General features: G+C 49.1%; 1 protein-coding gene across 5 annotated transcripts in view; it reads left to right on the top strand.

Annotated features, from left to right (window-relative positions):
* The window catches only part of PALLD (palladin, cytoskeletal associated protein), a 262,050-nt gene that overhangs the window by 138,490 nt on the left and 95,928 nt on the right, over positions 1–27,632 (top strand). The window contains exon 1 of one of the 5 annotated variants that reach the window (XM_077144444.1): positions 23,991–24,054. The exons of the other annotated variants lie outside the window; for them this stretch is intronic. The gene's annotated coding sequence lies outside the window, so the exon portion shown is untranslated. Of the gene's footprint in view, positions 1–23,990; positions 24,055–27,632 lie in introns of those variants that run through there. 5 annotated transcript variants of the gene reach the window in all.

Genomic DNA, 27,632 nt, shown 5'->3' with positions numbered 1-27,632 from the left:
TCTGCCTCCCTCCGACCTCTTCTCCGCATTCCATGTAGCAATATTTTGTGACTCATCCAAAAACTTAGCATACTTAGACCACCCTGACAACCTAACGGTATAAACAGAGCTGGTCGTCTGTCTGCTCGTTACATTCTGTCCAGGAAATTATTTAATCAACAGTAAGGGGTATGCCAGGTCACTCCAAATTACATTCCTTTGGGATAACTTAACGAAGGAAAAGTTGGGCATCGTCACCTGGGGGAAGAGCGGATGCCTTAAGGTAAAGGTTTGGATTTGTGAGAACCGTGTGAGTGTTTCAAGGTTACGTTCGCAGCTTTACTCCGAGGCGGTGGCTCGGAAGAAGCGGCAGTATCTCGGTGTGAGTGCTGGGTGGCATAGCCAGGCGGAACCAGTGCTCACTGTTAGGGTCAAAAAAAAAGTCAGAAACAAAATTAACAGCCGAACACAGAGCCAAATCCCGGCTTCAGCGGCAGGTTCCTGTTTTGTGGTGGTTGTTTTACAAGGGCTGACTGTCCCTGCCCACGCCCCCTCCCCACCCTCTCACCCAGCCGGCCACACTCGTGCTCCTTCCCGAGCTTATTTCCCTGTGTCTGAAACACACCTTCAGCATGTCACTTGGGAAATTTTGCAACATGAAGCTGGTCAGGGGACGTCCCTTTCAAACGTCTTTGTGTTTTAGTTCAGTGTCATCAAACCAGAAAAGAAGACACTTTTGTGTAGGGATCACACCTGAGCTGCACCCAAACAGGTCCACCTTATTTCATGAAAAGACGCCCTGCAGGCCGCCTCCAGTCCCTGCGCTGCCCGGGTAGAGCCAGGTGTAAGGGTTTGCGTCTCAGACAGTGGGTGGTTGATTCCAGAACATTCTTGGAACGTACCTGACGGAGCTGCTCCCGGGTCAGCTGCTGTGGACCCTGCCTCCCCCTCCAGGCTGTGACGGGCCAGGCCACAGTTTAACGCCTCTAAGTATATATACCCTCGGGAGAAATTAAAATTATATTTAAAGGAGAAAAGGTTGAAAAATGAAGGTCTTCCTTTTTGTAATGTTGACATCAGACATACAAATTTGCCAGGTCATTTTCTGATGTACCAAAAGAGAGTAAAATTCATTTATTTATTTTAAAATCATTTAATATTAGGAATAAAAACTTCTTAAGACTAGAACTAAGGCATTAGTTAAGATTTTCTCATTGCTTCTATGCAAAAGATATAGATCCGCAGAAACACTGGAAAAGACTGAAAAGCACAGAGAAGAAATGAAAATTTCCTATAACCTAATTCTCTAGAGATAGTTACTGTAAACTTTCAATGTATAAATACATATATTTCTTTTCAAAGTGGGGACCATGTTATACATACTGATTTGTACTGGACTGAAAGATGCACAGTAAATGTCTGCTGGAGCGATTGGAACTTTTTTAAAGTGCGTGTTTCCGAGGTCAGGTAACGCTGCTGTCTGTGACCCATCTACCTTGAAACAGACGGGCTCATTTGTTAAAGGGTGAGCAAAAGCAGATTTAGGTCCTTGTATTGTTGTGAAGAAAATGGGAGTGAAGAAAAAGATAAAACCTTTGTCGGTGCTTCATGCTGGGGGAGTCGGTGGGCTGAGAGGTCACCAAAGTCTCTCCTCTTCAAATAATTTCAAACAAAAACACTTTAAATCTTACTTTTCTTCTCACCTTGAACTTATAGCAAAAATGCTTATCATTTTTGCCAGCCTGTCTTTTCTTCAGATCCTAAATGGGGAAAAGTGTGTAGAATCCATCCTGTACCTCAGAGGAAGACTGCCCTCCTCGTGACCCACGGTAGTTGTGGGTTGAAATAATTCCGGTACTTCTTAAATAATCAGCATTATTTTTATGGCAAATACATGTGAAATAGCTGAAAATCAGTATGTCTGCTTCATAGATAGACTCATAAAATAGCATGTGTTAATAAATTTTGGTCACTCTAATGCTGTTTTCCTAATTAAACTATTGTAGTTATTTCTCTTAACTCCAAGGCAGAAAATTCAAGCCGTACATTCCCCACAGGTAGCTGCCATAACACTTTCCTGTGCATCTCTCCAAAACTAGTTCGTGAATGTGTAAGCATTTGTGTAGTGAGTGTGTACATGTGTGTGCACATGTACTTATACGGAGTATGCTTGGGGAATACTGTATTTGGAGCATAGGACACTATCGTAGGTGATTGATTGATTGATTGATTGATTGATTGATTGATAGATACTTTCTTTAGAGATTTAGTAGATTGAAATTTTCTTGTCCCTAAACCAGGTACACAAAGTCTGTTTGTCTGTCAGAGGCAGATCGCATATCTGCCATAATGGAGAAAAATATAAAACATATGCAGATTGTCTATTAATCTTTATCAATCCTTCTGTGCTTCTATCTTTTAACAAAAGGAGTTTCTTCCTTGCACCATTATAAAAGCATCATTTCTGGGTGGATTAAACTAGACACAAAAAGTGCCTCTCATGAAAGAAAAGTTTGATGCATTCAAATGCATTAAATAAAAAACTTTGACCACGAAAGAGAAATAAAAAGACAAGCCACAGCATAGAAGATATTTGTCATCCAAATCGATGACAAGCACATCTAATGAGAATATATACATTAGAACCAGGATAAAGAATTTCCAAAATCAATAAGAAAAAGGCAGACAGTCCGACAGAAAAATATGTGGGAGACTTGAACAGCTGCTTCATATAAGAAGAAATTCAGATTACCAGGTAACATGAAGAGGATTTCAACCACGTGAGTAATAAGGAAAATATGAATTCAGACAACGAAGAAATACCATTAAACACCCACAAAATTGGCAAAATTTTAAAACCTGACAGTACCAAATTCTGGCAAGGATGTGAAGTAACAGGATATTTCATGCCCTGCTGGTGGGAGTATAGTTGGCAAAACTAAACAAAACACATGCATGTTGGAGAGGAGTGTGGCACCCTCTGGTAAGCCTGAAGTCACACAGACCCAGTGACCGAGCAGTCTCGCTCATGAATAGATTGCTCAGGTGTTTGTGCACCTGTGCGCCAGGTAAAGGTGTGCACTTGTGCACGCAGAATGAAGCGCCGCCCTGCAGACCTGCCCAGCAGGTAGACTGCTCGGAAGTGACCAACGCGGAGACAGTCCAGAGGCTCATCAGCTGTAGAATGAAGGAAGAAATTGTGGAGGAGTTACTCAATGAAATAGTCAGCAATTAAAATACACAAGCTACGGCTAGACAGACGGCACAGATGGGCCTTCCAGACATAATACAGAGCAAAAAACAGCCAGACAAAGGAGTACAGTTACATATCCCATTTATATAAAAGGTTACAAAGGGAAAATTAAGCTGTGCTGCTTAGGGATACGGGCGTGGGTGGTAGAACCATGAAGAAAGTCAAGGAAAGCGTCCCAGGAGGTGGGCTGCGGTGCTGGGGAGGCCGCCGGGGCCTGTGCCGGCCTGGCCTGCCATGTCCCTGCCCTGACCCGGACCCTGACCCTGCCCTGCCCTCTCATCTGGATGGTGGTTACATGGGCGTTTGTCCTAGAACTCTCTTTTTAGGCTGCATCTGTGTGTTTATATATTCTTCTGCATCTATAGTAAAAAAAAGTTTTAAAAAACATGCAGATAGAATTTCTGTTTTGTGCCTTTTGATTTAGTTGAGAGACAGAAAGAGAAGGGGAGAGAGGGAGGGAGAGGAGAAGGGAGAAAGAGAAGAGGAGAAAATCGCCCTGGGTGCTCCCAGCGCTTCTGTGTCAACTCGGGCTGGGTCTGCGAGGCCCCGGGGGTCTGGGCAGCGGCTCATTGCTCCCCCCCCGTACCGTGAAACTGCCAGCGGGGGCTGGTTGTGTGCTCGAAGGGGCTCCCCCCTCCCTCCACGCTAGCATGGCCTGGGGAGCCCATGGTGACCAGGGGCTCACTGCCTTGGGGGGCGCTGAGTGTGGGGGGTAGGCTGGGGGGCTGGAGAAGCAGCCCTGCAGGAGAGAGCCTGGGTTCTGCTTGGCACAAGCCCTTCCACCCCCGGCACCCGCTCCCCCACCACTCTCCTCCTCTCCATGGGCAGCGCCAGCTCCGCCCCTCTGCCCCACCCACACGCATGTGGCTCCTGAGAGCCGAGCAGCCCGGGCGAGGGGGTCGGTCCCCCAAGGAGAAAGGCCCCTGTGCGTGCAGTAGGCTGGACGTGGATTAAATACGCGAAGTCACAGGATTTCCCCGCACATTGGTACCAAAGCTGGTGTCAGCCACGAAGTATCACCTGTTTGGTGATATCCCAAGGCCTGTCGCCCGGCCAGAGATGGATGGTTTCTAGACAGTTTTCAGATTTTCAAGACCATTATATTTACCTTTCAGTAGACGGTATCATAAAAACTCCTACAGAAGCCCTGAAAGCGCCTGGCATTGTGAGATCCTGTGGCGCTGGTCCTGTGCAGCGTCTCTGATCCATCGGGTGACACGTGTGGGTGTGAGCCTCGTGAGCACGTGTCCCCAACCCCCCGCGAGCCCAGCACTCCTGGGTGGCAAGGGCTGAGTGTGCACAACGCCTGTTCTCACGCCCACACCCGCATTGCAGCCGCATTAACTAAGCAAGTAAATGAGTATTTATTTCCCTGTTGGTCATGATTAGGCAAATGTTAGCATTTATGGTCCATGACACTAAATCATCAGGGTTCTAAAAAGAATGGCTTCCATCGCCAGAGCTATGTATTCAGAATAAATATGGGTAGATATATACATAGATTTTCCCTGTGCAGGAAAAAGACCAGCAGTTTCACCTGGCGTTCCATTTCATGGTAACAGTTTCCGCGGTCAGGATCCTACCCACAAGCTTGAGGCGGGAGGACAGTGCGGCCTGCCGTGGGCTTGGGGACCCAGGCGGAATCGTCAGCCAGTCCCGAGCCCCCAGTCACACACGAAATCTCTCTCCTACACAGCGCAGGGCTTCCGGAAAGCTTTGTGGTGCAGGAGAGAAAATCGCCAGCACGGGTGCTGTTTGGAAAGTAGCACAAAGATGAGACCAGGAAAAGTCAAAACATTTAGGGAATCTTTTCCTCCCACTTGAGGCCTGAAGCACTCTCGGTCCAGTTGAGTGCTGAAACTCGCTTGGATTTCCTCCTAGGTCATGTTCAGACTGAATCTCACTGTTCTCGGCACGCTGGGTCTTGCACAGCTTCGTACCTCTGTCTCCGAGTTGGGGGTGTCCTCACCCTCACCGCACCCCCCCGGTGTGCTCAGGCTCTCGGCCTTCTCTGCGGGCGCCGCTGCCCCCCAGTGCCCTGCTGCAGACGGAGCGGGCACCTCTCGGCTGTAGGTCATCATTATCTCGCTTCCCTGTTCGAATATGAACTCCCCGACGGCAGGGATTTCATCTCACCTACTCCATTTGTACCCTTGTGCCAGGCCCAGCGTCCAGCACAACTGTAGCAAATAATCAATAAATGATTCAGATTCAATCACGGATCATTTTTAACATACAGACTCAGGCTGCTGTGTGCTTCTTATCGTTTGCTCCTGAGTAAAAAATTGAACATAGATGGGTTTTTTTTAACTTTTAACATGGATAAATTTTATGAAGGAGCAGTTAGATTTGAGAGCTATTTTTTTTATAAAAAACAAGATGTTTGTTCTTGTTTTCCTGGAACTTACAACCCAAGTGGGTTGCCCAGCACAGGCGGTTTCACTCAGCATTTTATTTGACAAAGGCAGACTGAGTGCTGAGAGGTGAGATGCATGCCCCAGGGGAACCCAACACTTCAACCCAGGGGAGGCCGCAGGAGATATGTAAGATGAGTTTCCATGAGCAGAGGGAAGGAGTAGGGCTTCCGAGGAGGACAGCATAGGTAAAAGTTAGGAGGTAAAAATGAGCAGATTTTACACGGGGCAGTGAGGAGACTGGTAAGAAAAAAGCTTTTAAAGTTTTCGGGGGACAATAAAAAGTTGTGAATACCAGTTTTACCTTATGTTAGTAAAATTCACCTGAAACTAATTCAGCAAGCCCTTATTGATTTCCAGTTGTGTGGAAGGGACTGTGCAAGCTCTTATGACACATTCGGAGACTTTTGTTTTTAAAAGAAAAGCTTTAGCTTTTCAAGAGCTCACAGTCCAGTCCTCTGAGGAGGACAGAGCATATGACTGTCGGAGACTGCAGGGAGCCCACGGGTAGATAAGAGGACATATATTAATTCATTTCGAGACGATCTGGGAGATTTCATGGAAGAAGTGGGATTTTGAGGCAGGTGTTGAAGAGTGAGTAAATGCAGAGGAGAAACCACATTCCCACGATTTACCATAAAGCATAGAAACAGGTGGAAGGTTTTAGGCATTTGCAATGTATAACTCATTTCTTATTTTTTAAGTGTAGTATTATTATATACTCTTGGTCTAATGAGTGCAATACTGGAAGTGTTTCTTCTGTTATTTCTGCTGGTTCCTGCTTATGAAGCTTTATTTCCATGTGTACTTAGTGATTTTATTTATTTACTTATTACTGTAAATTGCTTATGATCCTTGGAAAATTGTTTGCAGAGACCTAGAATTCCTTCTTCCTTCTTCCAGAGGAAATTGTTTTCTCCCAGGTAAAGATCCTGCCTTTCTGGGACCCTTGTAAACTAAACTGAAGGCTGGAGGGTTGTTGCTGCTGTTTTCATCATGGTGATGACCAGATTTGGGGTTGCAAACCTGCAGGAGGGCTCCTTGGAGCTTGTCCCCAGGACTGTTCTGAATGGAAGGTGATCTGCTTTGGGGTCCCTCCCCTTCTCCCCTTACAACTGTGGAGCAGTTTTCGCTCTGGCCTGCCCTTCCACGGAGGCTCTCCATGGAATTTAGATTAGACTGTGATTAGACTCCTCGCCTTAGGCCAGCCTTGGGTTTGGTCTTTTGTCTCCAGGTTTTAGGAGCTTAAGCTTGTTGAAAATTCCCTCAGGGTAAAGCAACCTTAAATGCTCTGCTCACCACTCTCTATTTAAATGTCCCTTATAAATCCTTACTTCTTGCCCACCTTTCCAAATATACATATTTTATCATTTATCATGCATTTGTAACTGTTTTCAGTGAAACATCATGATAGAAGTAGAATTAAGAGGATATGATTGGAAACCAGCTATGCATAGGAAATACTGGAAAGGGGTAAGTGGAGAAACGTTGCAGGAGCATAACAGCACCAGTGAGAAGCGATGGGCTCTGCCCCAAGCGTGTGGCGTGGAAGAAACACCACGAGGCGTTCAGCGTGTGTGCGGTGTGCTGGCGAGCATCTGGGAGACGTGCCCCGTGACGGCCCGAAAGGTGGTTCTGGAACTACGGAGAGTAAAGACATACTGTACTCAACCCCCTGGAGAATGCTTAGAGCCATGCAGTGGCAGAAACGCCCCAGGGAAGGTCTGTCGGCTGCGGACAGCTGACGGGAGGCCCCTGAGGGTGGCGTGGCTCAGGGGCAGCCCCCGAGCAGTGGGCAGGACTGAAGGTCAGTCATTCCGAGGGGCTGCGGAGGACGTGTGGGGGCAGACAACCAGGCGAGCCCCTGGGGAAGGCGAGGGTCATCCTTGAGACTGAGAACTGAGCAGGGGGGTGCAGGGAGAGGCTGGGTGGGGTGTCTCCGCCCCGAGGACCTTTTCAGGGCAGGTGGAGTATGTGGCAGGGAGACCTGCGCTTTCTAAGAGGTTGAGGAGAGCACGGGAAAGGAGGATGTGAAGTAGTGAGCATAGAGACCATGTCTCCAAAACTTATGGAGAAGAAAGGAAAGAGAAAGAAAGGGTAGCTTAACGACCAAGCAGAGTCGTGGGAGGATGGTTTTAGGATAGGAGAAATTCGTAAGGAGCCCACCGACAAGAGGAAATGGTGTGGGGAGGACAGTTCATGAAAGCAGAAGCCTGACAGCCGGCTTTGGGTCCTGCGAGGCTGGGAGGCGTGGGCCCGTCCACGCAGTGAAGGCCTGGGCGGCATTTCGAGGGAACGAAAGCCCTTCCCCGCCAAAGCCACAGGCAGACAGGAGACCTGAGCGCTGCCCGAGCAGGCGGCAGAGGCCCGTAGAGCGGTACTGAGAGACGCGAAGAGACTTGGGGGCTGAGGAGAATGGGAGAAGGTAGCAGGATTTCTTCTGGTGCATCTTGTGAGGAATCGACATTCTACAGAGACGGACATTGTGGGCAAGCAGCAGAGACAGACGTCTTGGTTTGTGGTTCAGCTACTGTGACAAGCAGCGCGACACCCCAGCCCTGTGGCCCCGCCTGCCCCTCCCAGCTCTTCTTGGTCTTTTGCAGGCACTCCCGTAGCTGCTGTGTCGGGCTCAGTCCGTTTCCTTCCCTTTTCTTCTGCAGCAGCACCTCTCTTCTCTGCTGGGGGGTGGAAATGTGAGTGTTACTTCGAAAGGAAGGTTAATGCTTCCATCCTCTTTTGTCATCAGGATACGGGAGTATTTTTTAGCCAATAGGAATTCAAAACTGTTTATTGAGTGGAGAAGAAACAGGAAATTTAGAATCTTAAGAGGGCTTCAAGAGGAAAATAATATGTTCAGTTCTGAGTGTTAGGGTATGAAAACTGAATGGAAATATTGGATGACTCTTACCTTTATCTGCCTGTTGAAGATCTGTTGGTTAGGATAAGAGAGGGGGTGGCTCTAGGACTGCTTCGATAAGTTTGTTTCACCGCAGAGAAAAGGCCAAACGAATGGAGTAGGCCATCAAAGGGTCTGAGCTGTGTATTTCCAGGAGAGAAAGGGAGAGCATGGGGTGGGAGTGGGCATGTGCCTGATGCCATTCGGACCAATACACGACTTTGTAGAACCGAGTCATGTTAAATTGGCAAGACAAAGACTAGCTATTGACTTGGAAACAAAGAACCGCAGACTGTGGCCACAGCCAGCTGGGAGCTGAGGGGTGGCCCTGAGTCCGGGGGAGTCCGGGCCTCCCCTCCCAGGAGACCCGCGGTCCTGGGACGTCTGCAGGCCGCGCTGCATCCTGTGGGCAGCTCATGGGAGTGACCAGCTTCTGCCCCTGTGCAGGGCGGGGTGGACACAGGACAGCCCCTGCCCCACCACGGCGCTGGCCACACAGGAGCAGGTGTGCGGGGACAGCAGGGAGGGTGGCGCGGGGGCCGGAGGCGGTGGCGGAAACTTCGGGAAGGTGTCATTGGGGCTGGCTGACCCCGGCTGAAGTCACCCTCTCTCGTCCCGTTAGCGTGCAGGGCTCCGGCCCCCAGGGGTTTCTGTGGCTGCCCCGTAGGAGCTCCGCATGGAAGCCAGGGTTCCGGGCCTGGCAGTGTCGCGTGGGGCCCCTGGTGAGCCCGTAGATTCAGAGTCGAGTTTTCCAACTGCAGCCACTTACTTGGAAGTGTAACTAAGTGTGTTTCTCTTTTGCCTGTGAAAGAAAAGTGAGGACGTGTGGTGGCCATGTTCCTTCTCCCCCAAACAAAGTCTGGGGGGTCAAGCTGGATGTGCAAATGGGGGTGCACCCTGAGAGCTGCTGGAGCCCCCCCCCCCCCGCAGCCTTAGCAGCATGCAGAAGGGCTCATTGTCACGAGAGGGCCTTAAGCCTGGATATCTTTCCTTTTGAAAAAGGTAAAGTTTTTAAAAAACGTAAATTGGAATCCTATTTCCTATTTTCTCTGAAGGCCCAAGTGGTGCATTTTCTCAAAATAATGACAACTCCAAAGTGAAGAGCCAGGGTTGCGGGAATTAAGGAGGGAGTGGTGTGATGAAAACACTGACTGTACTGGCATCACAGGAGGCGCCCCCGCATTTCCAGGTTAGAGCTGCCCGCGCGGGCTGCCCCGTGTCCCCAGCCACGTGGGGTGTGAGGGGGGCTTCCAGAGTGCCTCCTCTCCAGCCTCAGAGCAAGGCACTGGCAAGCTACTTAGGGCAAAAAGTGAGTCGACAGGGCATAGTCAGACCTCATATAGTGGTACAAATGGTGCACACGCTACTGTGACCCCCACCCAACAAACAAATCACCCTTTCAGCATCATAGCAGGCGGTTTTATGACTGGGTGTGGCAGGCATCGGAAGCCTTCCCCTCTCTGAGCCCCACGCCCGTGGGTCCCCTGCCACTGTCCTTGGAATGAGATGTGAGATGGAAGAAGCTCAGAGAAGGGCACTCAGGCAGCCAGGTTAGGGCCAAGTGGAATTCAGTAGGGAGGGTGTGGCCTGAAGCAATTTCAGAGCAGTGGTATTTCAAGACTCTCAGCAATAGGGTTTGCCGGTGCTTTGGGGAAATTCTGGCTCAGAAAGTAGGATGATCCAAGAACTCTAAAAATAAAGCTGAGTTCTAGGACAGCCTAAGATTCCGACTGAATCTGGGAATCACCACTGTGAGAACCAGAAATCAAAAATCCGAGAACCAGTCATCTTTCTCCTTTGAGGAGTTCAGGATTTGAGATTGGGGGAAAATGAGGTTCTTGTAATCTAGTTCCTGGGTTTCTTGACTAAGAACTCATGTTTCAGATCCCTCAGTTTATGTCCCAAGTTTGTCTCCCAGCAGTGAGGACGGACACTCATGACGTAAGGGCTTGTCCGGTCTGTCTTGGGTAATTACACGCTTGCTTGGCCTTTGGGGAACCTTGGAGTCTGACCACATTGGGAAACCGGATTTTAAATGGTGTCTGCACTTCACGGTGTGGCAGCCGAGATTCACAGGGATAAAGGGGCTGCTCCGCGTAGCCAGGCCGCAGGCTCCGGGTCTCTGCTGCTGCGTCCCAGGCGGGACAAGACGTCGCTGCTTCTCCACGCTGAGCCCCGCTGCGGGCCGCTCCCCCCACCCCCGCGGGCCGCTCCCCCCACGTGGGCTGTGACCCCATGCGGGCCACTTTCCCCCACGCAGGCTGCTCCCCCCGACGCAGGACACTCCCCCCATGCAGGCCCTCCACCCCAGTGGACCACTCCCCCCACGCAGGCCACACCCCCACGTCGCCGCTCCCCCCCCCCCCCGACGTGGGCCGCTCCCCACTGCGAGCCGTGCCCCTACGCAGGCCGCTCCCCCCCCCCCCCCCAGTCGCGCGCTTGATGTGAATGGTCACCTGCTTCCCCAGACTGGGGTGGAAGTGACTCAAGTTCAGACTTTCTCCCATAAATCAGTGACTTTCATCTTTTCGTGATTTCTGTCACATTTCTCAGTGGGAGCAAGATGGATAAGCACATGTGAACAACAATTTTAAAAGCTCGGCCACAGACCCGACAGGTCCTTTTCCCCCGTGCTGCAGAGCTGCAGGCATGCAGTGTCGCCCCTTTTCCTTTCGCCAAGTGGCTGTGCCTTCCTGAGACAGAATCCAGCATCGTGGCGTGGGCGTCACGCTCCCCGCGCCCTGGGCGGTCACGCGCCCCGCGCCCTGGGCGGTCACGCGCCCCGCGCCCTGGGCGGTCACGGTCCCAGCGCCCTGGGGGGTCACGCACCCCGCGCCCTGGGCGGTCACGCACCCCGCGCCCTGGGCGGTCACGCACCCCGCGCCCTGGGGGGTCACGCACCCCGCGCCCTGGGGGGTCACGCGCCCCGCGCCCTACCTCCTGGCCAGGTCTGGACCCGCCGTCACGCGGGGGAGGGCACATCGGACGCGTCGCGGTTACTTTCAGGCCGGTGCGTCCTGAGGGAGCATCGTGCACTCTGGGAGTTTCATAAGCTGAATGCCGTGTCCACATGGGTCGCCGTGGTGAGTATAAGCCAAGCGGATGGGAACACGACGACGGGGCGCGGGTGTGCGCCCCCCAGAACGAGGCTTGCCCGTCGGAGCGGGGCGTGCGGGGCGCTCACGGCTCCGGACACGCCCCACGCACGGTGGGCAGAGGAAGGCACTGGCCGTGTTCGGTGGCCAGATGAGAAATACTGTGAAGTGATAGGATATCCTGTTTGCTTCTATCACCCACCTTTGGAAGTGAGTTCTGGTCCTGTTTTAGAGCAAGTGTTGGGAACAGACTGTGGCTGTTAATCACCAACTGCTTTCTTCTGGGAAAATAGCTTATTCTTAATTTCCCAGCTGAGTTAGACAAGAGCTCATTGCAATAGCATTAAGACCTTGAAGACGGCTTTGTCCGGCTGATTGTTTCAGGTTTCCCCTTGGAGTGTGGATGATGTGTTTATTTGACATAACAAATACCACCGTCCTCTTTGTTCCAGGAACCCAGAGGCCATGTGCTCGCCTAAGGAATTTCTCATCTGTTTATTCGTGAGCAGAGACTGGTCTGTGGTATGAGATGGAGCCACTACAGCTTCTTTCTTAAATAGGGAATGCAGAGAGCTGTACTTTCCCTGCACACATCAGAGCAGAGAAACCAGAAAATACTCTGCAGCACTCCAAATGCCCGGCTGTTGTCAGCCCCAGAAAGCACAGTGAACAGCCCTTCCTGAAAGCTGTGTCCTTTCACTTAGGACTCCAAAGTTTTGCTCTCTTGGCATTTCCATTTCAGCCTGTGTTACATATTTTTAAAAATATGTATGGTGTATTTGGTATGTACTATACATTGGGGAAAATGTAGAAACAGCATCGTATAACCAAAACGCTCCATCAGCTAAGCCTAAGTGCCAGAACACTGAGGAATAAATTAGGCGGCCTGGAGTTTTGTTTTTTCACTTCTTTTTTTTTGTAAATACATACCCTGCCATATGAGGAGGGTGAGTGTATGAAAGGCATGCTTTGCGGTGACTTGGAGTGTTTGGGACATAGCAGTCTTTCCAAACAGCTGAAAATCCCTGGCGCATTTAGGATTTCTGAAAGGTACTCCTTAAATGGGCATAACTGATGGGTGATTGGCCAGTGGACTACAAAGCAGGCTGAGTCAGAGTGACCTGCTGAGGCTAGCTCTGGTGTGTGTGTGTGTGTGTGTGTGTGTGCATGTGCGTGTAAGGGGGGCTGTGGGCAAGGCGCCGGGTGAAGGCTGCAAGCTTAGCAGAATGTTTGAAAGAGACAAAGGGCAGTTCCAGCGACCAAATAAGGAAATCAGTGCTGAAGTCTTTCAGAATAGGAGTATGTAAGGGATGTGAAGCAATCTGGGAGAGTAAAAATAAGCAAAGAAAAATGGCAAAGGATTTTTGTTTTACTTGTTTATGCAAAAATATATAGGGAAAACAGTACCTCCGTCTTTAAGCCACAGTGAGAAACACAGCTCTTCTCTCTCCCTCTGTTTTTTTTTTTTTGGCCTTTTATAGAATATGTCTCCATAGTCTACGTATTTTGTATGTATGTCTACATAAGTCTACATATTATGTAGAATATGTCTACATAGAGAGGTTTAGAAACTCTTTTAGTAGCAGCTGAAATAATAAGCATTTTCTTGTTAAGCATGGAAACCTACAAGTTGTACATTAGAAGCCCCCTAGCATTCCTTTTATGTGCAATTTATGAAACTTCTAGTCAAAGATGATGAAAGTTTCCAAGAACCAATAAAAATGTCTTAAAAACTGTTGCATACCTTGAATCCTTAGTCCAAAAAAACCTCTTACCTCTCAAATAATTAGCTAAATATCTAACTTAAATGTGTTGATAGTTACCCAAACTGGCAAAGGAGGCAAATTATACAGAGAAACTCTCAGGACCTATTTTAATCTTCTTAGGCCCCCACCCCACCCCCTTCCTGAACTCTCCAAAGTGGTAAATAATATCTGTTCCTAATAAAAAATGTGAACGTTGATTTTATTTGGATGCTTTTTCGTGGTGCAGATGGCGGGCAGTCAAGGTTAGGAAGATGAATTTAAGGGTGATGCAAACATAGTAGGAACACCAGTGGTGCCACGAACCAACACAGAGAAGTTATTGTGATTAACCAAGCTGTCAGTTTAGTTGTGCTTCAGTGTGATGAATACGGAGCATTCATCCTAGGTATAAGATTTTTTAAATAGATGTGTATTATAAATTCACACACCATGTAATCGCCCAAGGTGTACAATCAGTGGTTCACAGTCTCAGCGTACAGCTGTGTATTCATCGTCATAATCGACTTTTTTTTTCTTTTCTGTGAAAAATAACATATATACAAAAAAGCAGTACATTTCTAAGCGCAGAACCACAATTTGTTGTAGAACAGATTTCAGAGTTCGGTATGGGTTACAGTTCCACAAGTTTAAGTTTTTGCTTCTAGCTGCTCCAAAACACTAGGAACTAAGAGAAATATCAGTATCATGATTCAGCACTCATACTCGTTTGTTAAACCCGCCCTTCTCGGTATACCTCCACCATCACCTTTGATCTTTCTCCCACTCTTTGCGGGTATTTAGGCTATGGCCATTCTAACTTTTCCGTGTTGGAAGGGGCTGTCAGGAATACGGGGTCGGGGGATGGAACCGGCTGATGTTCTGGAGAGGCTGGGCCTGTAGTTTCAGGACTTATCTGGTCCAGGGACTGAGTCAGAATTTTTAAAATCCTTTTCAAGAGCTAAATTGTTGGCAACCAGAAGGCAGGCGGGTGGCTGGACCTGCCCTTTCACTCCTACCCCGAGCTCGGCTGGACGGGCAGCCGGACCCTGACTGGCGGTTCAGAGACAGGTTCGCGAGAGCAGACGGGGCATGAAAGAGGGAATTCTGCAGGGCACAGAGACTGAGTGCTACATTTAGGTGTCCTTAAAATGGAGTACTTAAAGTTCCAGAAAATAAACTCCCCCTTAAATCTAAGTATATAATCTTTAATAAACACCTTTATTGTCTCCTCCAGGCCTTTATAATTTCCGTTTTCATCATAAATATCTTCTATAAATGGCAGTGAGAAAGCCAACAGGCAGGGGGTGGTTTTCTGGGTGAGAAAGAACATAGGTGTCCGTTTCTCTCTGCAACAAATCAAGTTCCGTGTCTTTGGTCGAGATGATAGAGTGACGGACGGACTCTGAGATGTGAACTGCTTTGCTTACCTGCTTGAAACATGGAGTATTTGCATCCTCCCCAACTGAGTGCAGTTTACTGAGGGAGGGAGGGGAGAGGGAGAGAAGCCTGTCATCTCTGCTCTCCCCTGTGCCCTGGAGCAGAGGCATCCCTTGTAATGGCCCCGCTGCTGCCTGGCAAATCCGCGAGGGCTGTGGGACTGCAGGGCCCTGGGTACGTCAGCTCATTGGCTTCCTTTGTCCATGGTGTCGGCTTCCACGAGGTGAGGCCTGAACTGTGTGCCCGGCCCAGGGATGGGGGGCAGCCCCTCCACCATGCTGGCAGCTCAGCGAAGCCACCGAACTGCACCAAGCACGGGTGCTGGCCATTCGTCCCTTTCATAGAGCTTATATGTGCATATATGTGTGTGTGTATAAATTATAATTGTGCCTCACGACATATAAAATACACACACACAAATCATTTAAATGATGAGATAACTGTAAGTGTAAAGACATGTTCGAGGTTTTTCTCCTCCCGTCTCGATGGCCTGTGTTTGAGACCCTGCTCCGTGTGATTCCTGCGCCCAGCTGCAGAGTTCCCACAGAAGCTCTGCGCGTCTTGGGAGGGGTGGGTCATGGAGCATCCAGCGGGAGAGGTCCCCGGACACCGCGCCGCCCAGCCTCACACTGCCCGGTGAGGAGACTGGGGGGCTGAGGGCCTGTGTCGGAGACACTGTTTCTAGGAGGATTCCTGATGAGACCTTTAGTTCTATTTAAAATGGGAATATTACCTGATAACGAATAGTTTTGGGGGGAGCAGAGGTATGGAGAGCTGAATGCTAAATGCAATCAGACGTTCCCACGCCACAGCCTTTAACCTGATGCCAACTCACTGTTCATTCATGGTGCTCAGCTTCTGAGTGCTTCGGGGTTTTCTGTCCCGGTGTCGGAATGAATAAGCTATTGTGCTTCTCCTACGCTCTGGTAGCCCACTCTCCGTGGGCAGCTTTATTTTCCCAGATGTGCAGTTTGTTCACAAGGGAGTTATGAGTAATTAACTCATAAAAGAAACGTCCAGATGAATGAACAACTGCGAAGCATCTGCTGTTAGCAGCTGGCTGTCTCCTCACTTGGAGGGTGACGGGCCTGAGAATATTGGGCCGCGCTCTCTTCTTCTCTTAAAAATTCCCGGCGGCTCCCAGGGCGGCCGGCGCGGAGCCCAGCGGTGGCCCCGCGGCTGGTGTGGTCATGCGGGCGGAGGCGGGTGCAGGACTCAGGCAGACAGCGGCACCCAGGATGACGGCTTCGTGGGTCCTAGGCACTTTTTTCTTTGTGGGCGCCTCCCCCAAAAAATAAAATTAGAAATTCTATTTTATGGCCACATTGGTGTACAGAGGAATATGAGCCAGGCTGGATTCTTTATTCTATATCGTTCATTATTATATTCATTTATACTCATTTTTCCTTCTGATTTAAAAGAAAAAGTATTTCTGCAGGCCGCCAAGCGTGCTGTGCGGTGCAGCCAGGATAGGGGGCGCGTCCCGAGCGCAGCGGGCGGTGGGGTGGGGTGGGGTGGGGGTGGGCGTGGGGTGGGGGTGGGCGTGGGGTGGGCGTGGCTCCCCCCTGCAGATGCTGCTCGTGGGGCCTCAGGTCAGGCTAAGGCAGCCGCCGCAGGGCCCAAATCCGAGATGAATTCTTCCGCGGGCAGAAAGACGGACCCTTTGTGGGCAAGCATGGAGTCACCTGGGAGGGAGGTGTCACCTGGGGGGCCGGTGAACCATGCCAGGGACACAGGCTGCGGTGCCCAGCAGGTGAGCAGGCAGAGGACAGGACTGTGCCCGTGGAGGAACAGGGACTCCTGTGCCACCCGCACCCTCGGGAGCCGACAGCCAGAGCATGTGTGAACGTGCTGCCAGTAAACTAACCGCGAAGGAGGCTTTTCGTGAAATTGAAAGGATATTTGCAGAGGGCTTGGCTTGGTTTTAGGACAGTGGGATTAAGTGTAGCCTTGATTGATGGATGCCGACTTTCTCTTTTTCTTCTCCTTGCATTGAAAACGTGACTTCCACGTCTTGCGTTGTTGATTTTGTTCAGGGATCACACTTGAAAGCTGGCGCTCTGGACTCGGGACTGCCCCGGTACGGAGTCTTCTCTGAACGCTGCTGCGCCCACCTCTCATGAGCATGCATTCCTCAGCGGTTAAAAAGGCAGCGCCCTGTCTAGGACACAGCAGCCTGAGCCGAAATTTACGTCTCTGGATATAATCTCACAAATTTTCCATATTTTCTTAAAATCAGCTAGCTCTTTCTAAAGTTACTAAAAACAAACAAGTGAATATGTTACACCAACCTAAAATAAAGATCTTAATTCTTTGGAGCAGTGAGAACAGTCTTCACATCTAATGGAAACCAAAGGTAAAAATCTTGACCTTGTCTTACATCTGGTGGCGCTTCATTAATTCAGTGCTGACCTGTTATAACTCTTCAATGGGCCCATAACAGGCAGTATCAATACTACTATGTTAGTTGCTTTAATTGTCAGTCATATAAACTATATATATCAGGTTCACAAATCCTTTAATAAGCTAATGTTACAAATATTTCCTCTTATGGGTCAGAGGGTCTATATCAGGGAACTTTCCAATTTCAAAATGCATCTATTAAATTCCTATTTTTAAAGAAAATTAATTTAGAATATTTTATTTCCCCTTATTTTTGTTCCCTTCTCTTTTCCCTTCCATATTGGAGTCTGGATTTGTATATTTTATTTTGTCAAAGATATATATTGCAAAGTAATCTGTGCTCCTAGCAGATGGGTATCTCTGCTAGGAGACCTTTCATTTCAGCATACCTATTTCCCTAATAAAAATAAAGTACTTCAGATAACGTAATCCCATGAATTTTACCCGGAGAATTCACCTGCTCCCCCACGGGAATGGGTGTTCAGGGTTAGGGGGTGAAGGGCTAGTGAGAGGGAAGGTTTCACGGAGGACGCAGTGGGGGTTGGAGCCCGCCCTCCTCCGTCCTGCCAGCCCCTCTCTGGATCTGAGTGGCACTTCCCTCCACAGTTGGGTCTTCCTTCTGAGCAGGGCACTGCAGCAGCCACGCCAAGACTGAGGCAGCCTTAGTGCTGCCTCCTGCATTTCTCAGAGCAGTGGAATGCCGGCTCATCTGGGTGTTTCCAGAGTGCCCAAAGGAATCTACATGAATTGCAAACACACAATTCCTCGTTACGGTGTCATCAGAGGTAAAAATGTTAGAAGAATCAACCAAGGAAGTTATGTGTCACCTCACCCAAAACTTCATGAATTGCCATTGGGATTAATTAATATAAAGTGTAAAAATATGCAATTCACCACTGATTACGGCATATTTGTCTACGTCATTCACCATATTTATTAAACACAGCTTGAGGTTTTTCTCATGCAGGCAGAAGACAAACTATCCAGTCAACTGATTATGCTATTTCACCATTTACTCAGGGGAGTCACATAAAAAGGCAAATTCCAACTTTTAACTAGGCCTCTTCAGTAATCCACATGGAATCTGTGAATGATTCCATCAGAGCCAGCATAACTCATTGGATTTGGAAAAGGGTACTCAGTCATGAGTCAGATTCTTTCATGGATCAAGCAGAACATGTGTAGAAGTTGCCTGAACTATTTCAGGTCAAATAGACATTATTGTGCTTAATAAAGCTTTGCAGTAGTAAATTACTGATATACAAATTAATACTGTAGTCTCCTGGGATTGCTAATGAACTTTACACAAATATGTATTTTTTACTCCAAATTTATATTCCTGGAGTAACCATCAAGAAGAGAGTTTAGGATTGTCAAGAGATAGAAACAGCCCAAATATCCACCAGCAGAGACTGGCTAAACAAGCTGTGGTATAGCCATACGATGGAATACTACGCAGCTGTGAGACAGAATAAAGTGACGAAGCATGTAACAACGTGGATGAACCCTGAGGACGTTATTCTGAGGGAAATTAGCCAGAAACAAAAGGACAGATAGTCTGGTCCCACTGATATGAACTAACATTGAGTAAAAAGTCAGCTTTAAGATTAAGAACACAGGTCATCAGGAGATAGGAGGAGGGTTGAGATTGGACATGTGGTGTTGAAGACTGTGCAATAGGACTGATTCTAAAGATTCAGAAATGTATAGCACAATACTACCTGACAGTAGCACAATAATGTAACTACACTTAAAAGGAGAAAAAGAAGAGAGTTTGGGGTTTTAAATTAACACTTTGCAATGACTGCTCCTTCTCTGCGCAGACCTATGACCTGGGGTAGACACTTCCTCTGCTTCCTAACTAAATACTGCATGTTGTCAGAGTCCCTGAGGTGCTAAAAGGTCATGAGCACTAGATGGGGAAGAAATCCAGCCCCCGCCCGCTCCATGCCAAACACAGGGCTGCACAAGCTTCCTCTCACTTGTCTGCTTAGCAGCCCGAAGTCAGTATCTTTACCTCCACTTTATAGAGGAGAAAACAAAAGCCCTGTGAGTCTCAGTCTGGGACCTGCCGCTGGCCAGGCCCTGTCGGCCCCGGGCCCTTTGCCCAGCACCCCTCACTGGATGGCTGACCTCCTCAGGCCCTTTCGGGTTCTGACCTTGCGGCTCCTCAGGGTTGTTTTGGAGGTTCAGCGCTTGCTTTGCGCTCATGAACTCACTGTGCCCTGAAGTTCAAAATTTCAGGGTCTGTCTTGACCCTCCACCTTCAGACTCCCTAGTTGTCAGGTTTCTTCTCGCAGGGTGTTTTATGTCCTCTGGGTTCCAGTCCAATTTCTCTTTCTCTTCTTCTCTCTCCCTGATCTTAATAAAAAGTTATGTGCAAACCATAGAGCCAGAAAGTGATCTTGGTGAAAGGAATCATTAGTCTGTTTTTATGTTGAAAGTATGAATTGTCCTTGGAGAGTCGCCCTTTCTCTCCTTTCCGTCTAGTCTGGACTCAGAGTAAAGAACGTAAGGGGCTCAGTCTCTTTAAAGATCCACATTTTGAACTTCAAAGGTTTCTCACATTGCTAATGTAAGTTAATAGTTGCTGATATGGAAACAATTGTGTTTCATGTAAAATGCTGCAATTAGTTACAGAGAGCCCAAACACAGAGTGGTCCAAGATTCTTTAAAGGTACTTATTGAAAAAAAAGATGGGTAGAGTCATCTTTAAAAGCTGATTTTAAACATTCTGCTCTTGGGAACATTTTCCCAACTTACATTAGTTGGAACCGATGTCATTTAAGGTCTGTAACTGCTCCACTGTCTTCCTGGTCTTGTTTTCAGTGGTTGAATGTCTCTGGGACTAGATCCGTAAAAGGAATAACTGCAATAGAAGAGATGAGCCCTTCAGCCAGGGAGGCGGATCTCATTCAGACTCAAGTCGGCAAGTCTTATTTTAAGTGATATCAAAGCACCAGTAGTGAATGGAAATAGATTCTGATGCTGAATTTATACGAGAACATCTATTATATACGACATCCATCACCTGAGGATTACATGGCTAAAGCCTTCTTATAAGAAAATGTGCCAGCTCAGGATATTTGAGATTTCTAAGAAATTCCCAGAGATTTCTAACAAATCTCATATTTTTTGGTAATTCTCATTAAAATATTATTTTAAGCAAAATGCTTGAAGGTATACTAACATCCTTTTACTGCTACGTGTAAATGAAAGGAATGAAAATACAGATTTTGTCTTTAATTTTTTGTTACAAAAGCATGATTGGACAATGTAAAGTTGTGGTAGTTTTTCTAATGGACATTTGGCCAGAAGGTATTTACTGATTTTGCTAATACTATCCACTTTATAAAAGATTATCATCTACACAGAACATTTTTTGTTACTTTTTTATTGTATATTATAACATAAATACAAAGCAAAGAAATAAAAAAGCAATAGTTTTCAAAGCACTCTTCAAAAAGTGGTTACAGGACAGATCCCAGAGTGTGTCATGGGCCACCATGCCATCCTCTCATATTTTTCCTTCTAGCTGCTCTAGAATGTTGGAGGCTAGAAGACTTATATATTTTTTATCATCATAATTGACTTTTTTCCTTCCTTTTCTGTGAAAAATAACATATATACAAAAAAGCAATACATTTCAATTAGTTGTAGAACATATTTCAGAGTTTGACATGGGTTGCAGTTCCACAATTTTAGGTTTTTCTAGCTGCTCTGACATACTGAGACTAAGAGATATCAATTTAATGGTTCAGCAGTCATACTCACTTGTTAAACCCTACCTTCTCTGTATAACTCCACCATTATCTCTGATCTTTCTCCCACTCTTGGGGGTTGTTTGGTCTATGCCCATTCTAACTCTTCCATGTTGGAAGGGGATGACATAATTTTAATATGGGGCAGGGGGATGGAACTAGCTGATGTCCTGGAGAGGCTGAGCCTCCTAGCTCTATGCTGAACATTCTTGAGATAAATAGTGTGTAGTATCTCCCAGCATTTATATTTCACCTGTGATTTAGCTTCACCACCAAGATATTCTTTGTTCAGTGAATTCCATTTGTTTTTAGTGTTTAGTTTTAACTATTTATGTTTGACTCTTTTCATTCATGAGAGAGAATAAAGGAGTGCTTTTAAGGATCCCTTTGACCCATTTCCACCCTCCTCCCCAAAACAAGTGGAAAACTGAGCACCTTGCTTCATCTCGCATTGGTTTGCGTATCTGATGTCATAGATCTGGGTTCTGAGCCTGCTGAAGGGGAAGCTGGAGATGGAAACCCTAAAGCAGACCCGCTGCCCAGCGCTGCCAGGAGGCCAAAGGAAATGAGCGCTGCTCCTGTACTGAGTTGATTGTGTATTTGCTCCCCACCCATCTCATCTTACCTTATGTTTACTTAAGGGAGAATGAAGGAAAAACCATCTAAACTGAAGGTTGTTCATCAGAATCCTGAATGGGCAGAAAAGGATGGAGTGTTCTTCTTCAAACTTGGCAGAAATTGTTATCAGTGCTTTACTAACACTAGCTTTAGCATCTCTGGAACTTGTCGAGGTGATGGCTGAGAGGAATCTGCACCTCCCACACACCGTGCATAAAAACTTTAAAAAGTTAAAACAGTACAATAGGCAGGGCTTTACAACGGTGCCTTAAATCCTTCCGAATCTGGGCTCTGAAAAGTGAAAAACTGGAGCACATGAAGGCTTGTTTCCTGGCACTTACAGTAGGAATAAGGCAAACGCAGGCCAGCAGGCCTGATGGGTCATTCTTGGGGTGTAGAGGGTAGGTGTCATCTCAGACATGGCTGCCCCACCCCATGGATTCCACCCTGCAGAACTCTTTGCTCATTGTCACCCTGCAGCCTGCTCCCCTGCCCTGTCTACATGCTACTGCCCTAAAGGCCACTTACCATGGACATGAGCAAACGAAACCTTCATAGAAAGGCAAGTGGTCAGCAGGACGGGGGTGGGGTGGGGGTGGGGGATCCCTACCACTCTCACAGAAACCAAAAAGATAAGGGCTTGTACTGGGGAAGAGTTTGAGAAATGGGAGTTTAAAATGATTTAACTATTCTAGAAAAATCTTAATGTTTTTCAAAATATTAAACACACCATTTTTGATACAGTAATTCCATTTTTTAGAGTCTATGCTAAAGAATTAAGAGAGTAAGTAAGGACACAAAGATGTCTACTGCAGAGATGGTGCTAACAGAAATTGTGGAAAATACCTTAATGTGCATCAGTAAAGAATTCTCATGTAAAGGATAGTGCAGCCGTATCGTGAGATCCCAAACAGCCATTTAAAAATGTGTATTAACAGGGGAAGATGGCTACAGTAAATTGTTAGGTTAAGAAAAAGTAGGTTACAGAATCTTATGTAAACAATAATCTAATTTGTTTTAAAAGATGTGTTAAAAAAAAAAAAGATGTGTTTAATGCAGGAGATCTGGATTTGATTCCCAGCCCATGCACACATACACACACACCCAAAAAAGGTAAAAGGTGTGTTTAAGTGCATATACAAAAGTCTGGAAGAGTATACGCTAGGCTGCTGAAGTTTATCTCTGGGACTAGAAATAAGGGAAGATATTCACTTTTGGTTCATTGCTTGACTATTTTACAGATACCGTTTTTCGTCTAAGAAATCAATGAAGATGTGTCTGAGAGAGGGAAAAGACAGGGGAGAGTGAGAGAAATACCGAGAGAGAGGGACTGAGGAGCAGGGTATGTCACTCGGGGCTGTGAGCCTAGAAACCTTGCAGCTAGATATTCATAATGAAGGGAGAGAGATGCCTACAGCGTCCAGAAAAGCGGCTCCTGGCTGGGCACGTCTAGTTGGCACTTAGTGGCATTGACTTTGTGGCCATTTTTCAGTGAAGAGTTAGCACAGCAACGATGAATGTTAGGTATGGTCATTCATTCATTCATTTTATTAATTTAATAAATAACATAGAAAATAAAATATTAATAGCCTTTTGTGTGTAAAAAAAGCTTATTGAGATTCGGTCCCAGTTGCAAGGATTACACACTCTGGCAGGAGAAACAGGACACAAATAACCTAATGCGGTGTCACTCCTGGAGGGTTATACCCGGGTCAGAAGTATCTTCACCTGAGCTCGGGGAAGGAAACGTTGGCGATTTGGATGGAGGGTTAAGCCCCCAAACTGGGGGTGACAGCGTTCACACAGGTTAAGATTCTGGACTTCCGAGGGCATTTCCTCCTGGGAACACATCTAAGGACACCGGCGGGCGCCTGGGCTCCCGCGGACCCGGCCTGACCCGAGCCCCCGCCCCAGGCCAGCCCCGGGCCCGCAGCTGACGGACAAACCGGGTCCGCGCGCCGCCCCGCTCTTCCCTGGCGCGGCCACCGCGCGGCTGTCCGGCCTGTCCGCGCACCTGCCCCGCACCTGCCCACACCGCCCCCGGCCCGCGCCCGCGGAGGGGAAAGAAGGAGAAACGCGGGGAAACAAGGACGAGCACCGCCACTGGCCTAGAAGTTTTGAGAAGCTGAAAGCTCAGTTCTTTCGCGTTTTCTGTTCTTCTCGAAAGCTCCGGGAGACCCCGCGTCCTCACTCTGGCGCCCACGAGGGGGCCTGCGAGGCGCTGGCCGGTCCGGGGGCGGGGGCGGGGGCGTGGCGGGCCCCCCAACCTGGGCTCCGCGCCCCGCCCCGCCCCGCCCCTCGCCGCCCGGGACTCTTACTTTGAAGCGCGGCGTCGGGGCGCGCGGCCGCTATAAAGCGCGGGGTCCGCCCCGCGCGCAGCCCGCGAGCCCTTGGCCCGGCCGCGAGCAGGAGCGGGAAGCCGGAGCGGGAGCCGGGGCGGGAGCGGCGCCCAGGTAGGCGCGGGGAGCCCGCACTGCAGCGGCGGCCGCTCGCGGGCGGCGGGGGATGGAGTGAAGGAGTGGGGGGCTGCGACGCGGACGGCGCGGGCGTGGGGGGCGCCGGGCCCCTGTGCGGGCCGGAGCGCGGCGCACCCCGAGGGCGCCCGGGGGTAGGGCGGGTACTGAGCAGGCCTGCGCCTTCCAAGCCAGGGACTCCCATTCCCTGGGTGAACGGGGGTCCCCTCGGTGGGCGCGGAGCTGGCGGGGTGTCGGGAGGGCGCGCCTCCCCCAGCAGCTGCGGGCCGGACGGCTCCCACTCCTCACCCCTCCTCCTTACTCCTCGTCCGTCACCCCCCACCCCCACTCCCTATCCTCATCCACCAACCCCCAGCCCCCACCTCTACTCCCTGCTCTTCATCCATCACCCCCCACCCCCACTCCCTACCCTCATCCCCCATCCCCCAGCCCCCACCCCTACTCCCTACTCCTCATCCGTCACCCCTCACCCCCACTCCCTACCCTCATCCCCCAGCCCCTACCTCTACTCCCTACTCCTCATCCATCACCCCCCACCCCCACTCCCTACCCTCATCCACCAGCCCCCACCCCCAACCCCCCAGCCCCCACCTCTACTCCCTACTCCTCATCCGTCACCCCCCACCCCCACTCCCTACCCTCATCCATCGCCCCCCACCCCCACCCCCTATCCCCCATCCACCCGCCCCAGCCCCCACCCTTCCGTCGGGTCTGCCTCCTGCGTGCCGCCGACAGCGCCCGCGGGCACCTGGGGCTCCGCGGGGAGACGTGCCCCTCGGGGCTGGAGGCGGCGCAGGGTCGCAGCTGCGCGGGGCGGCCGGGGTTGTGGCGCTGCGGTGCCGCCCTGCGGGGGCCTGGCCGCTACTCGCCGTCCACAGAGGCGCCTTGGGGAGCCACGCGCGTGCCCGACCCGAGCACCGTGGCCTGAGGAAGTGGAGGAGGGGGGTGGTCCCGCCGCCACAAAGGAGGCCGTGGCTCAAGCCCGCGTGGAGTTCGGGCTTCAGCGGCTCTGCGGGCACTGAAGAGGGTCCAGGCCCATCCCGGGGCACAGGCAGCTGCCCGCCCTGCTGATCCCTGCGCGCGAGCCGCAGCCGGACCAGCCTGGCCGGGAGCTGGGGTTGCGGGGAGACGCCGGGTGGGCTGTGAGCTCAGAGCCCGAGCCCCGTGGGCCGAGCTGGCCGCTGTGCGCCCGAGGTGCGGGGCAGGCGGGATGCAGGTCCTCCGAGCCCGCGTCTGAAAGCCTCCCCTCCTGCCCATGTCGTCCACGCCCGGGACGTCACCCTCTCTGACAGCTCCCAGGTGCTGGCTTGGAGGTTGTCGGGTTTTCTGCCAGAACTGTCTAGAAAACTGCCCCTATGTGAGGAAAAACTGGCCAGCTCCTTGTCCCAGGGTTCTGGTCTGAGTTACTTCTGGAGCTCTCAGTACAAAGGCAGGAGCTTTCTCTTCGTCTTATTGCTTCCCCAGGGAAGAAAGGGCTTGGCAGATGTTGATTTAGTGATAAGAGGCCTGGGTGAGCGCTGTCCCTTCCTGCTCTGTACACTGATGGATGTGGGAACTAGTATGGGGCACAGCGTCCCACCCCTAAGAGGTCAGATTGATAACACAAGTCAGCTGGTCAGCTGCGCCCTGACGATAAGTGCATGATAAGTAAGGAGAGCTGATCAACACAACTTCACGAGTTGCTAGGCTTTTTCTTTTATTCTTTCTTCTAGTGTTTTGCCTTTGAAACAGGAGTGCAATGTCTGCCCGCTGGTGGTCCCCATCCGTGCACTGGTAACTAGGCCGGTCTGTGACTAGCAGACACGAGCCTCCTGACTTCTCTATGGGAAAACCTGATGAGCTGGGCACTGAGCACGGGTAGGGCATTGAAAAATGGTGTGGCTTTATTTGTTGTGACTGTTGAAATCCATGAATTGAAAATATCTGCTAGCACAGAGGCATAGTGGCTCACCTGCTTTCAATGGTGCAATTGCCACACTCCCACTTTCCCCAGGTGAGGGCACTGATACAGTCGGCAGTAGACAGGTATCCTGTTTATAGTGACATCTTGGAATGTTCAGTTCGTCCTTATGGGCTCTGGGTATAATTTTCAGTTGACTTTTATAACTTAAGATAACAGAAGTAAAAATTGAATGTCAGGGTGGGTCACAGTGGCTCAGCAGGCAGAGTTCTCACCTGCCATGCCAGAGACCTGGGTTCGATTCCTGGTGCCTGCCAATGCAAAAAAAAAAAAAAAGTTTGAATGTTGCTTGCATTGTGGCTGATCTTCAAAACTTTACTGTATTTAAAAAAAACTTTATTGTCTTCTTAAGCCTATGATTTGTGTTTTCAAACTTTGCCCAACAGCTGTATTTTTACATTATTTTGGGCAGAAGTTTTTTTTCCCCAAAATGCTATTTTTCTTGTATTGCAGTACATCATCTTATACTCTACTGTATTTGAAACAGCTAATTGCTACCGAAATATAAAGTAATTCTTGGAAATTATCAAAAAGTTCATTCTACTCAGAGTGCTAAGTCATTACTTCAAGAGAAAATTGTTCATTGGTCCAAAGTATAAAAAAAATTGCTTGGGAATTGTTGGCTATTGATGTTTCCCCTTCTTTCCAAAGGTTTTTTTTTTTACAATTATTGGAAACTGTAAAAGTGTGTGTTTATCATCATGTTCTCTTTTGTGTATATTTTCATATAAGCATGCATTGTCTTTCCCCACATTTATTTCAGAAGAGATAGGTAAACCCTAGGTAATGTGATTTGACTATACTTCCAAATTGTCTATTATTTAATATTTTTGCAAAATGACATTCTTCAGGTAAATGGGAGGGGTAGATACTAAATGTGCACTTTCAAAAATTAGTGATATGGTAAAAGAGTACTAAGCGTTTCTTTGAACGTGTTCCAGGTATATTACACATATTAGCTCATTCTAATAATCTTTAGAGATACAGAACAAGAGATGGAATGCTACTAGATTTTAAGGAGAGCTTTAGGGAAGGATCTAGCGCAGAGTCTTAGGGAGATAAAATTGAGGCACTCTGTTATTGCTGGTTTTGTCTCCCACATTTTTGACTCTAAAGACCCCGTGGGAGTGCACTAATTCAAGGGAATTTCACAAGTAAGCTCTATGTCAGAAGATTTTGTAGGAGGAAAAGCAATCAGAGGTGGTATTTGAGCAAGATTTCATCCAAGGAGATGTTAAAGGGAAAGCTGAGGTTGGGCGTGCAGCTTCCTCGTAGAGAAGGCCCTGGGAAGACTGGAGTCCAGAGAGCCTGCGGCCGAAGTGGCCGGCCTGTGCCTCGGGTCCTGCAGGCGCTACCTCCTTCCTGGGCCAGCGCCCCGTTGTCTCTGTGCTTCAGGGTGAGCTGTCATTGTAACAGGAGCTGGGGGGCCCCCATAGACGTGTGGCTTGGGTGACGACCATAAGGAATGGAGCTGAGGAGGTGAGATGGTTCGGGGGTGGCCCCTCCGAGCCCCCTGTCTGTGCCGTAGCCCCCCCCCCGGGGGCACTGGCGAGCTGCCTGGTCACGTCGCAGCTTGGCCCTGCTGGAAGGACATGTG

The sequence above is a fragment of the Tamandua tetradactyla genome, chromosome 26 (genome assembly GCF_023851605.1).
Source record: "Tamandua tetradactyla isolate mTamTet1 chromosome 26, mTamTet1.pri, whole genome shotgun sequence".
NCBI lineage: Eukaryota > Metazoa > Chordata > Mammalia > Pilosa > Myrmecophagidae > Tamandua > Tamandua tetradactyla.
Note: the sequence above shows the minus strand (reverse complement) of the source record. Positions and strands in the feature narration are given on the sequence as shown.